Source organism: Somniosus microcephalus, chromosome 8, assembly GCF_052327205.1.
Source record: "Somniosus microcephalus isolate GS21.2 chromosome 8, FLI_Smic_1.0, whole genome shotgun sequence".
NCBI classification, from domain to species: domain Eukaryota; kingdom Metazoa; phylum Chordata; class Chondrichthyes; order Squaliformes; family Somniosidae; genus Somniosus; species Somniosus microcephalus.
In genome coordinates this window covers 232714303-232727564 of record NC_140994.1, presented here as the reverse complement: position 1 = coordinate 232727564, position 13262 = coordinate 232714303, and the positions used below count along the sequence as shown (strand labels likewise).

Below are 13262 nucleotides of genomic sequence, written 5' to 3'. Positions count from 1 at the left end.
GTCTCTCTTGTTGGAGATAGTCATTGCCTATCACTTGTGTGATACATCCTCATTATAATGTGGTCGACGGGCTACCAGCACCAATGGCTATCCTCAATAGGCAGCCTGTCAATCTGGAGGCGAGAAATCGTATGGGGCAACTGAATTTGCAGGGCCTGTAGCAGCACTTTAAAAGGGGAGGGGTAAAAGTGTTGGGCGTGAAAAGAAGCACCCCTTTAGATCAGCAGCCAATATCTTTGCCGAACCTTTGCTGCAAGGACATTAAATGTGGAAGTCTTTCAGGCTCAAAACCCACAAGTGACTGCAAGAAAAATGTGTGCCCAACCTGTAATCAGCTTTATATTACTGCAGCTGAGGATCCATTCAATAGACACTGAAGTGGCCTCCTCCTGGCCTGTACCGCCTAAGTTTGGTGAACAAGGAACTGTTGATAGGATTGGAGGTCATCACTGTAATTTGACCCTGATTAGCGGATACTCACAAGGCACCCACCCTCTTTTCGATGGGAGCTTTCACCCCATGGACTGAGAGCCACTTGAAAATCGGCATGGCCAGGAACTTAGTGAAGTCAATGCTTCCGTTGCACGTCCAATGACCGCCAGGTTTTTAAACTGCAAATGGGATAGCAGGGGACACAGAAATCATCCCCAATGAGCCTTCGAACTGGTGGACTTTGTGCTGCATTGTGGCCAGCTGATGCTTCTCAGGCATTTGGAAATGAATATACGCGGAAGTCTACATGATGGGACCTCCTGGATACAGTTGGACATTGTTGACCATGAGAAGTCAGTAAGATTAGCCATTGATGGCTGTAGAATAAAAATACAGAACTTGAGCTATGTTCACAACTGCAGTTCATTTTAGTGTAAGCCCAAGTCAATGGTCAATAAGCAACAGATGTAGCTAAGACCATCTTTGTCGAGATAGAACCACGGCCTTATGCATCAAGGCCAACCAATTGGTTCTTGTTCTGTGAGTAATAGGAGGATCATCTTTCTTCTTTTAGATGTCCCTCTTTTTCCAGCTTTCCCACTGTAAAGCATCATCACCTACAATACATTTCTGAACTCATAAACATGGTAAGATATTGAATGCCTGGCAGTGGTGTTTCAATCTACTTCAGTTGTGAATTATGAGGCACTTGAAGCACCATGTTTATATCTGTCTTGTTATTTTAGGCAGCTCTGTACCCTAATAATTGGCTTAATTGATGTTTTAGTAATTATATGCTAATTTGTTAGAGCGGAGTTGAATTGCATGCAGAAAATTCAGCTTTGCAGTAATTACAGTAAGCATTGCATTAGTATCAGTGAAAACAGAGCATTAAGTGTGGTAATACAACCAAGCACACAATTCCAGCATCATTCTCCATTGATGTGAATTCAGCTTCTTCAGCAACTCCATCAGTATTTATAAATGTTTGAAAAAAAAATTAAGATGATACATTGAATTCATTGCAGTAATTTTTTTTTTTTTTTTAAAAAGATCCTTTAACTGAGTTTGGTTTATTTTATTGATACAACACAATTAGATAATGCTATACTTCTCTGATTTGATGCAAGCTGACATTTTGCAACCTTGTCACGGTCTCCCAGCTCAGAATTGGAGAACTATCCAGCCTTTTATATTAAAAGAAGTTACATTTGATTTATTTGTGTTATCAAATGCAGCGTTTGGTTTGTGTGTCATATTTCCATTGCTCAAAAAATAAAGTTGGCAGGGTTTATTTTTCTCTTTCTGGCTGAAAATATATATCCTCATAGCGTAAGAAATGTGGACAAATAAAGTGCCAAAGCAAAAAATGCTGGAAATACTCAGCAGGTCAGGCAGCATCTGTGGAGAGAGAAACAGAGTTCATTGACCTGAAATGTTAACCTGTTTCTCTCTCCGCAGATGCTGCCTGACCTGCTGAGTGTTGCCAGCATTTTCTGTTTTTATTTCAGATTTCCAGCATTCGCAGTACCTTGCTTTTGAAATAAAGTGCCAACATGGATTGGGCTCAAGGGGTTGCAAAATAAAAAGGGTAAGTGCTAAGATGACAATCAATTTACCACTGGTCACTTGCTTGTTGCAACTGATCAGTTGTGGGAAAAATAGCATTAACCATTTCTGGTCACTTAATTTCAAATTTGTGCCAATGTCATTCATTTTACACCATCTATCCTTTTCTAATAGACTAAATACATTGCACAGTTCAAGTTGCAGCAGGCACTTAATTAGGAGAACTCTACCGTTTCCCTACCTAATCACCGTATATTCAAAAGACTAATGGTGTGCCTTCGCTTAGTACTCCTATAAACTGCAATTAAAGAAATGATATCATAAGAACATAAAAAATAGGAGCAGGAGTAGGCCATTTGGCCCCTCGAGCCTGCTCCACCATTCAATAAGATCATGGCTGATCTTCGACCTCATCTCCACTTTCCTGCACTATCCCCATATCCCTTGACTCCCTTAATATTCAAAAATCTATCGATCTCTGTCTTGAATATACTCAATGACTGAGCCTCCACAGCCCTCTGGGATAGAGAATTCCAAAGATTCACCACCCTCTGAGTGAAGAAATTTCTCCTCATCTCAGTCCTAAATGGCTGACCCCTTATTCTGAGACTGTGACCCCTGGTTCTAGACCCCCCAGCCAGGGGAAACATCCTCCCTGCATCTACCCTGTCGAGCCCTGTAAGAATTTTATGGCCTAGAAATTCGGTGGGCTGTGCCACCAGTTAGCGCCCAAAGAGGGCACTTGGTGGCTTTAGCGTCACTGGCCACGCCCCCCGTGAAATTTAGCGGGGCGCTAATGGCGGCGTTAGCCTGTAGCGCTGCGCCGCCACCGATGATGTTATCAGTGTACGCAGCGCCCCGGTACCGCCATGATCGCGATATTGGGTCGCGCCCCCCGCTATAACGCCGGTCGCAATCTGCGACCAGTTCAGGGGGGCCGACCTGCGGCGGTAGTGGCGCTAACTAAAGGGGAGGTGCGGCGCGGCCATTTTTTTTGCTGGCTGCCTGCCAGCACTTCCTCGTGCCGCCGTCCCCGGCCTCCTGAGCCCCCCCCCGGGCAGTGCCAGCTGTGTCCCAAGAGCACAGCACCTCTCCTCGGTGCCGGGCTCTTTTGCCGGCACTCACGATCTCTGATCGCGCTGGTGCGGGCCCCTCCCCTTTAAGAGGGGGAGGAAGGCCTGCAGTACTGCAGCGCGGTGGCGCTGCGGCACGTTGCGCTGCGATATTCAGTTTCAGCACCCCAAGAGGGACGCGGGGCGCCTCGAGCAGCGCCCCGCTTCCGTTTGGAGCGCTGAAACTGAATATCGCGCTGGCACAATCGGCTCCTTCCGGGGCGGAACTTCTGGTGCTCAGGCGAGCTTGGCGCCCCGTTTCTAGGCCTATATGTTTCAATGAGATCACCTCTCATTCTTCTAAACTCTAGAGAATATAGGCCTAGCCTACACACTCTCTCCTCATAGGACAATCCCACCATCCCAGGAATCAGTCTGGTGAACTTTCGTTGCTCTCCCTCTATTGCAAGTATATCCTTCCTTGGGTAAGACCAAAACTGTACCCAATACTCCAGGTGTGGTCTCACCAGGGCCCTATATAATTGCCGTAAAACATCTTATACTCAAACCCTCTTGTAATAAAGGCCAACATACCATTTGATTTCCTAATTGCCTGCTGTACCTGCATGTTAACTTTCGGTGATTCATTTACAAGGTCACCCAGGTCCCTCTGAACACCAACATTTCCCAATCTCTCACCATTTAAAAAAACTCAGCTTTTCTATTTTTCCTACCAAAGTGAATAACTTCACATTTCTCCACATTATATTCCATTTGTCATGTTCTTGCCCACTCACTTAGCTTGTCTACACCCCTTTGAAGCCTCCTTGCATCCTCCTCACAACTTACGGGGGGATTTTCCCAGCCCTGGGGAGGCGGGTATGGAGGCGGGACTGCCGGGAAAATGGCAGAAACTGGGAGCAAGTATCGATCCCGCTCCCAACCCGCCTCCTTGCCATCTTCCCAGGAGGCGGGTACCCGATTCACGCAGGGACGCGTCTCCTCAAGGCGGGAAGGGGATTAGAGCCAATTAACTGTCTGTTAACAGGTAGTTAACAGGCAGTTTTGAGGCTTATCCCCATTTTACGCCTGCAATTGCGGGCTTCCCGATGGCTGCGAACCTCGCCAGGGTCAGTGAGGCGAGCAGTGGGTTTGCGGGGGTGAGAGGTGAGTGATGGGTGCAAGTGTGGACAGGTAAGTACGAGAGGTGAGTATAAAGTGTTGGAAAAAGTTTCCTTACCTTTGCTTCTTTCTGCAGGCTTCAACCTCTGAGGATCTGGAGGTGCCTCATCTCAACGGCAGAGATGACAGAATGGCTGCTGCATTCTCAGATGCAGCAACCATCTGCTTTCTGCTGAGGAGAGAGGTATTGGTGAGCCTGTGTGCAAGGGCTCACCTTTGAACAGAGATTGGCAATGTTTGACAGCTTCTCAAAGCTGTCAAAACGCTGACAATTCACCTGTCAAAATTTTTTCGACAGATGAAGCGTGATACGCTGACGTCATCTGTCACCGGCTTTCCCTTAATTGACCAGCAAGCCTGCAGGGCGGGCTTAACAAGGCCAATCAAGGGAAAATAGCATGGGTTGGTCAGACATCGCTGGGGGCGGGACTGAATCTCGGAAACCAGAGGTCCCGCCTCCAACACGTCTCCATTGAGAAAATCCAGCCCAACATTCCCACCCAGCTTTGTATCATCAGCAAACTTGGATATATTACATTTGGTCCCCTCATCCAAATCATTGTTGTAGATTGTGAATAGCTGAGGCCCAAGCACTGATCCTTACGGTAACCCACTAGTTACAGCCTGCCAACCCAAAAATGATCTGTTTATTCCTACTCTCTGTTTTCTGTCCGTTAGTCAATCCTTAATCCATGCTTGTACATTACCCCCAATCTCATGAGCCCAATTTGTTTAATACCCTCTTGTGTGGCACCGTATCGAATGCCTTCTGAAAATCCAAACACACCACATCCACTGATTCCCACTTATCTATTCTGCTAGTTACAACCTCAAAAAACTCTAACAGATTTGTCAAACATGATTTCCCTTTCATAAATCCGTGTTGACTCTGCTCAATCCTATTATTATTGTCTAAGTGCCCTGTTATCAAGTCCTTAATAATAGATTCTAGCATTTTCCCTACGACTGATGTTAGGCTAACTGGTCTATAGTTGCTCGTTTTCTCTCTCCCTCCTTTCTTAAATAGTGGGGTTACATTTGCTATTTCCAATCTGTGGGAACTGTTCTAGAATCTATGGAATTTTGGAAAATGACAACCAATACATCCACTATCTCTATAGCCAGTTCATTCAAATCCCTAGGACGTGGGACCATCAGGTCCAGGGGATTTATCGGATTTCAGTCCCATTAATTTCTCCAGTACTATTTTTTCGCTAATACTAATAATCTTTCAGTTCCTCATTCTCGCCCGCGCCTTGGTTCTCCACTATTTTCAGGAAGTTTTTTGCGTCTTCTTCCATGAAGACAGACACAAAGGTTGGAATTTTGCCCACGCTGAGGGGGCAGGTTTGGAGGCAGGACATCCGGCAAAATTGCAAAGATTGACAGTGGGTCGGAAATCCGCTGTCAAGCCACCTCCAAACAATCTTCCCAGGTGTCAGATCCTCGATTTGCACATGGACCCAACACCTAGCAGTGGGAAGAGGATTATAGGCACTTAACTGCTTGTTAACAGGTTGCTAACAGGCTGTTAAGAGGCTTTTTGCTATTTAAACAGGTCTACTGCGGGCTTCCCGATGTCCGGACACCACGCCAGGTAAGTGTGGCATGCTGTGGGTCTATTGTAATGTTTCTGCATTGATAAGAGCTGCAGAAGTGGTGTGAAGTATCCAATGGTACACTGGTGAGTTTCAGAGGTAAGAAAATGTTGGGAAAATAATTTTTAATGCATTTACACTTTTCTGTATGTGACAAGTTTTGAATTGTGTGCTTAGTCTCCCCTCATTGGAAGAACCTCTCTCAACAGTGACAGATCACTTCTGTAACCTCACCTGCAGCTGCCATCTGTTCTAGCCTAAGGAGGTAGTCACTGGAGAGCCTGGGTGCAAGGGCTCACCTTTGTACAGTGATTGTCAGTGTTTTTAGCACCTCAATGCAGTCAAAAACTGAAAAATCAGCTGTCAAAAAAATTGTGCATGGCCTCTTTAAGAAAACTGGCAGATGACGCGTCATCAACTGACGCCATCTAACCCCGGCTTCCTCTTAATTGGCCAGCCAGCCTGCAGGGCGGGCTTAACAAGGCCAATTGATGCAAAATTGCGTCTGATATCATTGGGGGTGGGACTGGAACCCAGAAGGCAGCTGTCCCGCCCCCAAGCTGCATTGATAATAAAAATCACGGCCGAAGTATTTCTCTGCCATTTCCTTATTCCCCATTATAATTTCTCCTATTTCAGCCTGTAAGGGACCCACATTTACTTTCACTAATCTTTTCCTTTTTACATACCTATAGAAGCTTTTACAGTTTGTTTTTATGTCTCTCTTTGCATGAGATGTTACACTAATGTCACTTTCCTGGTTGGTCACTTGCATAACGCATTGACGTTTACTTCTCAAATTTCATTGTCTCCAATCAAATTATTTGTGGAAGTGTGCCCTGTACTGAACAGCACATTGGATGAGTGCAACAGGAGATGAATACTGTCTCCATATCTCTTATACAAAGGGTTTTTGGTTAGATGGCCCATCTTTATAACCATGATCCTTGTATTGCCTTTCACCAATTTCAGTTGGAGCTCTGTATACAGTTGCTACAAACTGAGGAACTTTATTAAACACAATGAGAAGTAGACACCTAATTATTATATATATATACACATTTGTGTGTATATCTTGCTTTTCATTACTGCATTTCCTTCTGTTTATGGTTCCTTTATCAATAAGGAAACCATATAAAATATCCTGATTATTAAACACTTATTGTTTCATTCTGCTTCTGATACATTCCATCACTATTTGACTCACTTTTTTTATGGCTCATAATCCCCACTTTCTATTTTATGCTAAAATCCAGATGAATACCAGCACTTGCATTTGTATCCAGATTTGAATATATTATTTGCGTCTTAATTGGCAGCACAAACTGCATCTTTATTGAATGTTTGGCCTAATTTCCAGTCAATTAAAATGATAGATTCTAAGGAAGTAAAACCCAAGACGGCGTTAAACATTGGTAACATGTATAGGTGATATTATACGATAGAAGTTTCAAAACCCAGTACAGTAATGTAGACTGTATCATTGTATAATATAATATATATATAAGAGTGTTACTCTAAAGTAATACAGGCACATCATTGTATGGTATATACAGCAGCATTATATCTCACTGATGGATTGCTATTTATCAATAAAATATTCTGCTCCTGCGGTGTGAATAGAGTACATTTATGTTCCAGTAATTCTCTTTCAGTTATGTGGTGTGAAGTGGCATGGTAGAATGGGAAGGTCAAAATGGAGATGATAAAAGAAAATTGCTGGTGGAAGATAGAACGAAAAAGAAAGATTTGCATTTATATAGCACCTTTCACAACCTCAGGATGTCTTAATGCGCTTTACAGCCAATGAAGTACTTTTGAAGTGTAGGGCTGGATTTTACCAATGGGGAGTTTTTGGAGGCGGGACTCCCACTTGTCGGGTTTCAGTTCCGCCTCCAGCAACTTCGGGCCAACCCACGCTATTTTCCCTTGATTGACCTTGTTAAGCCCGCCCAGTGGGCTTAGCAGGCCAATTAAGGGAAAGCCAGTTACAGAGAAAGTCAACATATGATGTTTCATATGTCAAACATTTTTGACAGATGAATTGTCATCGTTTGACAGTTCTGTGAAGCTGTCAAACACTGACATTCTCTGTAGTTTGATGAGTTCTTGAATTCAAGGCTCATCAAGCCTCTTTATTTAGCAGAAATTAGATGGTTGCTGCATTGGAGAATACAGCGGCCATCTGTCATCTCTGCCGCGGAGGTGCGAGACTCTCCACATACCCAACTCTTGAAGCCTGCAGGAAGAAACAAAGGTAAGTAAACTTTTACGAACACTTTCCACTCACCTCACATACTCACCTCTCCACACGTGCACCCATCACCTACCTTCACAGTGCACTTTTGCACCTCTCCGACCCCTGCAGACCCACTGCTTGCCTCGATGACCCTGGCGGCGTTCGGAGCCTTCGGGAAGCCTGCACTTGTGTGGGCAAAATGGGGATAATCCTCTTACCTGCCTGTTAACTACCTGTTAACAGGCAGATAAGTGGCACTAATCCCCTTCCCGCCTCCAAGGAGATGGGACCCGGCGTGGGTCGTCTACCCGCCTCCTGGCAAGATGGCACGGAGGCGGGTTGGGGTGGGTTGGGCACCTGCCCCCAGATTCTGCCATTTTCCCAGCAGTCCTGCCTCCATACCCGCCTCCCCAGGGCTGGCAAGATCGCGCCCATAGTCACTGTTGTAATCTAGGGAAACGCAGCAGCCATTTTGCGCACAGCATGGTTCTACAAACAGCAATGTGATAATCTCTAATTAATTATGTAGGTTGAGGGATAAATATTGGACAGGACACCGGGGCGAACTCCCCTGCTTTTTGAAATATGAGCTTAAACAGGAATCTTTAGTGCAAACTTGCGCTCCTGTTTCCAGTGCCCGAGCTGATACACTGTTCAACTAGCTTATGGCTGTAAATATGGAAGTTTCTGCTCCAATTGCATTTTAGTTTGAAGTTCCCTTGGCCTTTAATAATGTCTCCTCGTTTTATTCTAGTTCAGCACAAGCACTAACGCAGGTAAAATGAAATTTCTAATACTCCAATAGATCATCTGAATATGGGTGGGTGGGGGATGAAGTGAGTTCTGAGTGTGAGTGAGTAGTGAGGTATGTGTGCATTCACTACATTGCATAATTTGTTTTACAGGGGGTGCCAAGTTAGAGGAAGTATTTCCTGCCTGGCTGAGGGGAAGGACTTCCTATCTGGCTGTTTACTCATGAAAACGGGTGAGTAGACCCAAGAATTACACATGGCGTATACTGAAAAACTTTAACAGACTAACCACTTTTTAGTTAAGTTGGAATATATTGAAAAAAAATTATGGTATCTGATCACCGAGATTCCATCAGCTAGGAGACATCTGGAAGCAACATCTCATTTTTCTCTTTCCCTGTTGAAAAGCTACCAGCTAGGCCGGACCATGGTCAAAATCACAGCCAACAGACATTTTGACACTTTTGAAAGATGTCCCTTTTTGGAGTTTTTATTAATTATACAGATTTTTCTTCTACATAACAGTAATGTCAGGCCAATACTCAATTCTTCATAGGGTTATATGTGGTAACAATACACAACCTTTTATACCTTGCCACAGAGAGAGAGGGAGAAAGACAACAACTGACTGACTGACTTCAGAATTCAAGAAATATGAGAAGCAGGGGAAGTCAGCTTTTATACTTTTGGCGATGCTATTGACTGTCACTCAAATCATACCAGAAAAATTTATAACATGGCTCCCTGAGCAAAAGCTCCTAAACTTTCCAGATATATTGCAGCCGTATATAGTGGCTCCTTAAATGGTAGATTGCTGGACTTCATACTAGGCATTGTTATGACGGTGACTCAGGCAATCAGCACCTATTTCCAGGAGATCAGGTTTGAAATACCTCTCAATTATAGATTTGATGTTCATAACATTTTCAATCTATCTAGACTCTGTGGTGGCTAAGGCATGCAGTTTTATTGTTTCCTTCTATGTGTAATGTCTAGAAGATGGAGTTTCAAAATGAAAAAATAGGAACTTTTTAGCTGTATATTTACATTTATGAATAGTGCATGATTAGTTAGAAAGTTAATTAGGATTTCTACAGATTGCAGACAAAAATAGGCAGCTTGCAAGTTTTTGTACCCCTGCCCTTTTAACCATTCATTAGATCACAGTGAGATCAATAACAATGCTGTAATGGCTTCTTACGGCACTAGTAAATCTCTGGTCTATTCCCGGAAAACCTTGATTTGAGAATACTTTCTGCATGCCCCCTACACTAAGAATTGCTGCCAATGAGGTCGACAGTTATTGTAAGTTGCATCTCTGTTTGAAAGCTGTTCATCCTTAGCTTAGCGATTTCAAAATGGTGATTTATTTTTACGGTTGCAGACGGTGAAAGGACTGAAAGATGTAATGGTAACTGTAAATGGGAGTGTGTACGTCGAGATTTTCATCACGTCAGTGGTTGTTTTAGTGCTTGGTTTTGCTTGTGATAAACTGCAATCGGGCTTTGTACTCCACCTTGATATGAGTAGGCTCTTGCATTCTACGTTATTCTAAGCCAAACACCTGGAAAGGGTATATTTCAAGCAAAAGTGGTTGGAATTCTTTAACATGCTGTCTCTAGGTGATGTTCATAGAATGGTTACAGCACGAAAGAAGGCCATTCAGCCCATCGAGCCCATGCCGGCTCTCTGCAAGAGCACTTTGGCTCGTCCCACTCCACCACCCTTGCCCCGTAGCCCTGCAAATTTCTTTCCTTCAGATACTTATCCAACTCCCTTTTGAAAGCCGTGATTGAATCTGCCTTCACCACCCTTTCAGGCCGTGCATTCCAGATCTTAACCACTCGCTGCGTACATTTCTTTTTTCTTACATCGCCTTTGGTTCTTTTGCCAATCACCTTAAATCTGTGTCCTCTGGTTCTCGACCCTTCCGCCAATGGGAGCAGTTTCCCTCTATCTATTCTGTCCAGACCCTTCTTGATTTTGAACACCTCTATCAAATCTCCTCTCAATCTTCTCTGCTCCAAGGAGAACAACCAGTCTATCAACGTAACTGAAGTCCCTCATTCTTGGAATCAATCTCATAAATCTTTTCTGTACCCTCTCTAAGGCATTCACATCCTTCCTAAAGTGCGGTGCCCAGAATTTGACACAGTACTCCAGTTGGGACCGAACCAGTGTTTTATACAGGTTCATCATAATTTCCACACTTTTGTACTCTATACCTCTATTCATGAAGCCCAGGATCACGTAAGTCTTTTTAACTGCTTTCTCAACCTGCCCTGCCACCTTCAATGATTTGTGCACACAGACCCCCGGGTTTCTCTGTTCATACACCCCCTTCAGGATTGTCCCATTTAGTTTATATGTCCTCTCCCATTTCTACGTTAAATTTCATCTGCCATGTGTCCGCCCATTTCACCAGCCTGTCTATGTCTTCCTGAAGTTGATCACTTTCCTCCTCACTGTTCACTATACAGTACCTCCAAGTTTTGTGTCATCTGCAAATTTTGAAATTGTGCCCTGTACACCCACGACCAAGTCATTAATATATAACAAGGAAAGCAGTGGTCCTAGCACTGACCCCTGGGGAACACCACTGTATACCTTCCTCCAGTCCGAAAAACAACTGTTCACCACTATTCTCTGTGTTTCCTATCACTTAGCCAATTCTGTATCCATGTTTAGCAACAGGTTGACTTCAGTATGTCGAGCATACAAACCGTAGACAATTAGGGAATACATTATTAGGCTTTTCATTTATATAAATGATGTGCTGGGGTCAGGGATTAATAAGAATAGACAGAAAAGAATTTGGTCCCTTGAAGCTCTATATAGTGGAGGTGAATGAGGGGTTACTTGATGCACTGGGAATCTATATAGGGAGAATAAATAGGGGACATGTGGTTACATAGAGTGACATAGAGGTACCAGCACAGAATCCAGTCATTTGGCAGAACTGGTCTATGCCAGTGTTTATGCTCCACACGAACCTCCTCCCACCCTCTTCATCTAACCCTATCAGTGTATCCTTCTATTCCTCTCTCCCTCAAGTGCTTATCCAGCTTCCCCTTAAATGAATCTATGCTATTAGCCTCAACCACTCCTTGTGGTAAAGCATTCCACATTCTTACCACCCTTTGGGTAAAGAAGTTTCTCCTGCATTCCCTATTAGAATTATTAGTGGCTACATTATTCGTTAAACTTTTCTCCTTAGATCTATATGGTTTTCTGGAGGTGACCCTGCTTAAATGATTTTTAAATTTCAGATCAAGAAATGAGAACTGCTATGACATTAGCTGCAAGTGGCTCTATTCCTGAAGTCTGACAAAATCTTATAATTCTTTGGTCAATTTCCCCCCCCCCTTCCTTATGTTCTCATCTCCCTCTCCTCTATTTGCACTTCAGTTCTTTGCCAAGGATGAGAACAGATAACCTGTAAGTATGAAGATATTCTGTAATCTATCTTATAAACCCCGGACTGCGTTATGGCTGTTGGACCTACCTGGAAAACATTAATATAAACTGCTCCGCTTTAGGTGGGAGAGCAGAAAAGGAGAAATAAACTCGCTCTGTCTCTAGGTCCGTCCTTTATTTTTGTACTCACTGTTGGAGCTAGAACAGGAACTCTGCGCCAAAGTCTGTAAGTGACTGGGATGAGAGATTTACAGTTGTACCAGAGAATAGCAATGATAAAATGGGATTAGTAATAAGGATCTGGGGAGAGAGAAGGTTGCCAGTTCAGTTAAAGAACATTGTGGAAAAAGTTGCAAGATAGAAACTAACAATTTCCTATCTGACCAATGCATAATCTGTGACTCCCATACATGTACAGCAAACACTGGGTACGAAACAAATGTTTAAGCGTATGGCTTGTTTATCTCTGTGTTAGTTCTTATAGAACAACAAAAGAGTTCAATTGAGTGGGCTGCGTAGAGCCCATGATGGGACAAATTGATCACAGTTTGTGAAGGAAACAGCGTTGTTGAGCTTAAAAAAAAACTTTTCTCATTCCATACCGTGTTTTTTCTCATTCTTAAATAAGTCAATTTGGTTAAGAAAATGCATTTGTGGTTTGTTTCTGATATGTATGTGAGATGATTGTATTGTGGGCACCCAGCTAACCATTACATGGGCAAATCTCCGAGCCATCACGGTAATCAAAACTTGCTGATGTGCAGCGCAGCCGAAGCACTGAAAGAAGAACTGCATTGCATTCCCCCTTACGCCTGTACACCTGTTTTCTGTGGTTCCTGACGTGACTGGGGGAAGTCTGTATCATTAATTTAAGTTTGGCATTCAAGAAGGCAACACATCATGGCACGATCTCAAACAATTAAAACGGGAAAAGATGAATTGACTATAAAAATGGTTTGTAAAAGTTTTATACTATGAGGAATAAGCAGCAAGGGAAAAAGTGATAAGTTGGAAGAAATAA

The 13262-nt window shown here is 43.4% G+C and overlaps 1 long non-coding RNA gene across 1 annotated transcript in view; it reads left to right on the top strand.

Annotated features, from left to right (window-relative positions):
• Nucleotides 1-13262, top strand: part of LOC147114150 (uncharacterized) — a 526828-nt gene that overhangs the window by 10750 nt on the left and 502816 nt on the right. The window contains exon 2 of the long non-coding RNA XR_015079159.1: nt 8978-9057. This is a non-coding gene — a long non-coding RNA (uncharacterized LOC147114150). The remainder of the gene's footprint in view (nt 1-8977; nt 9058-13262) is intronic.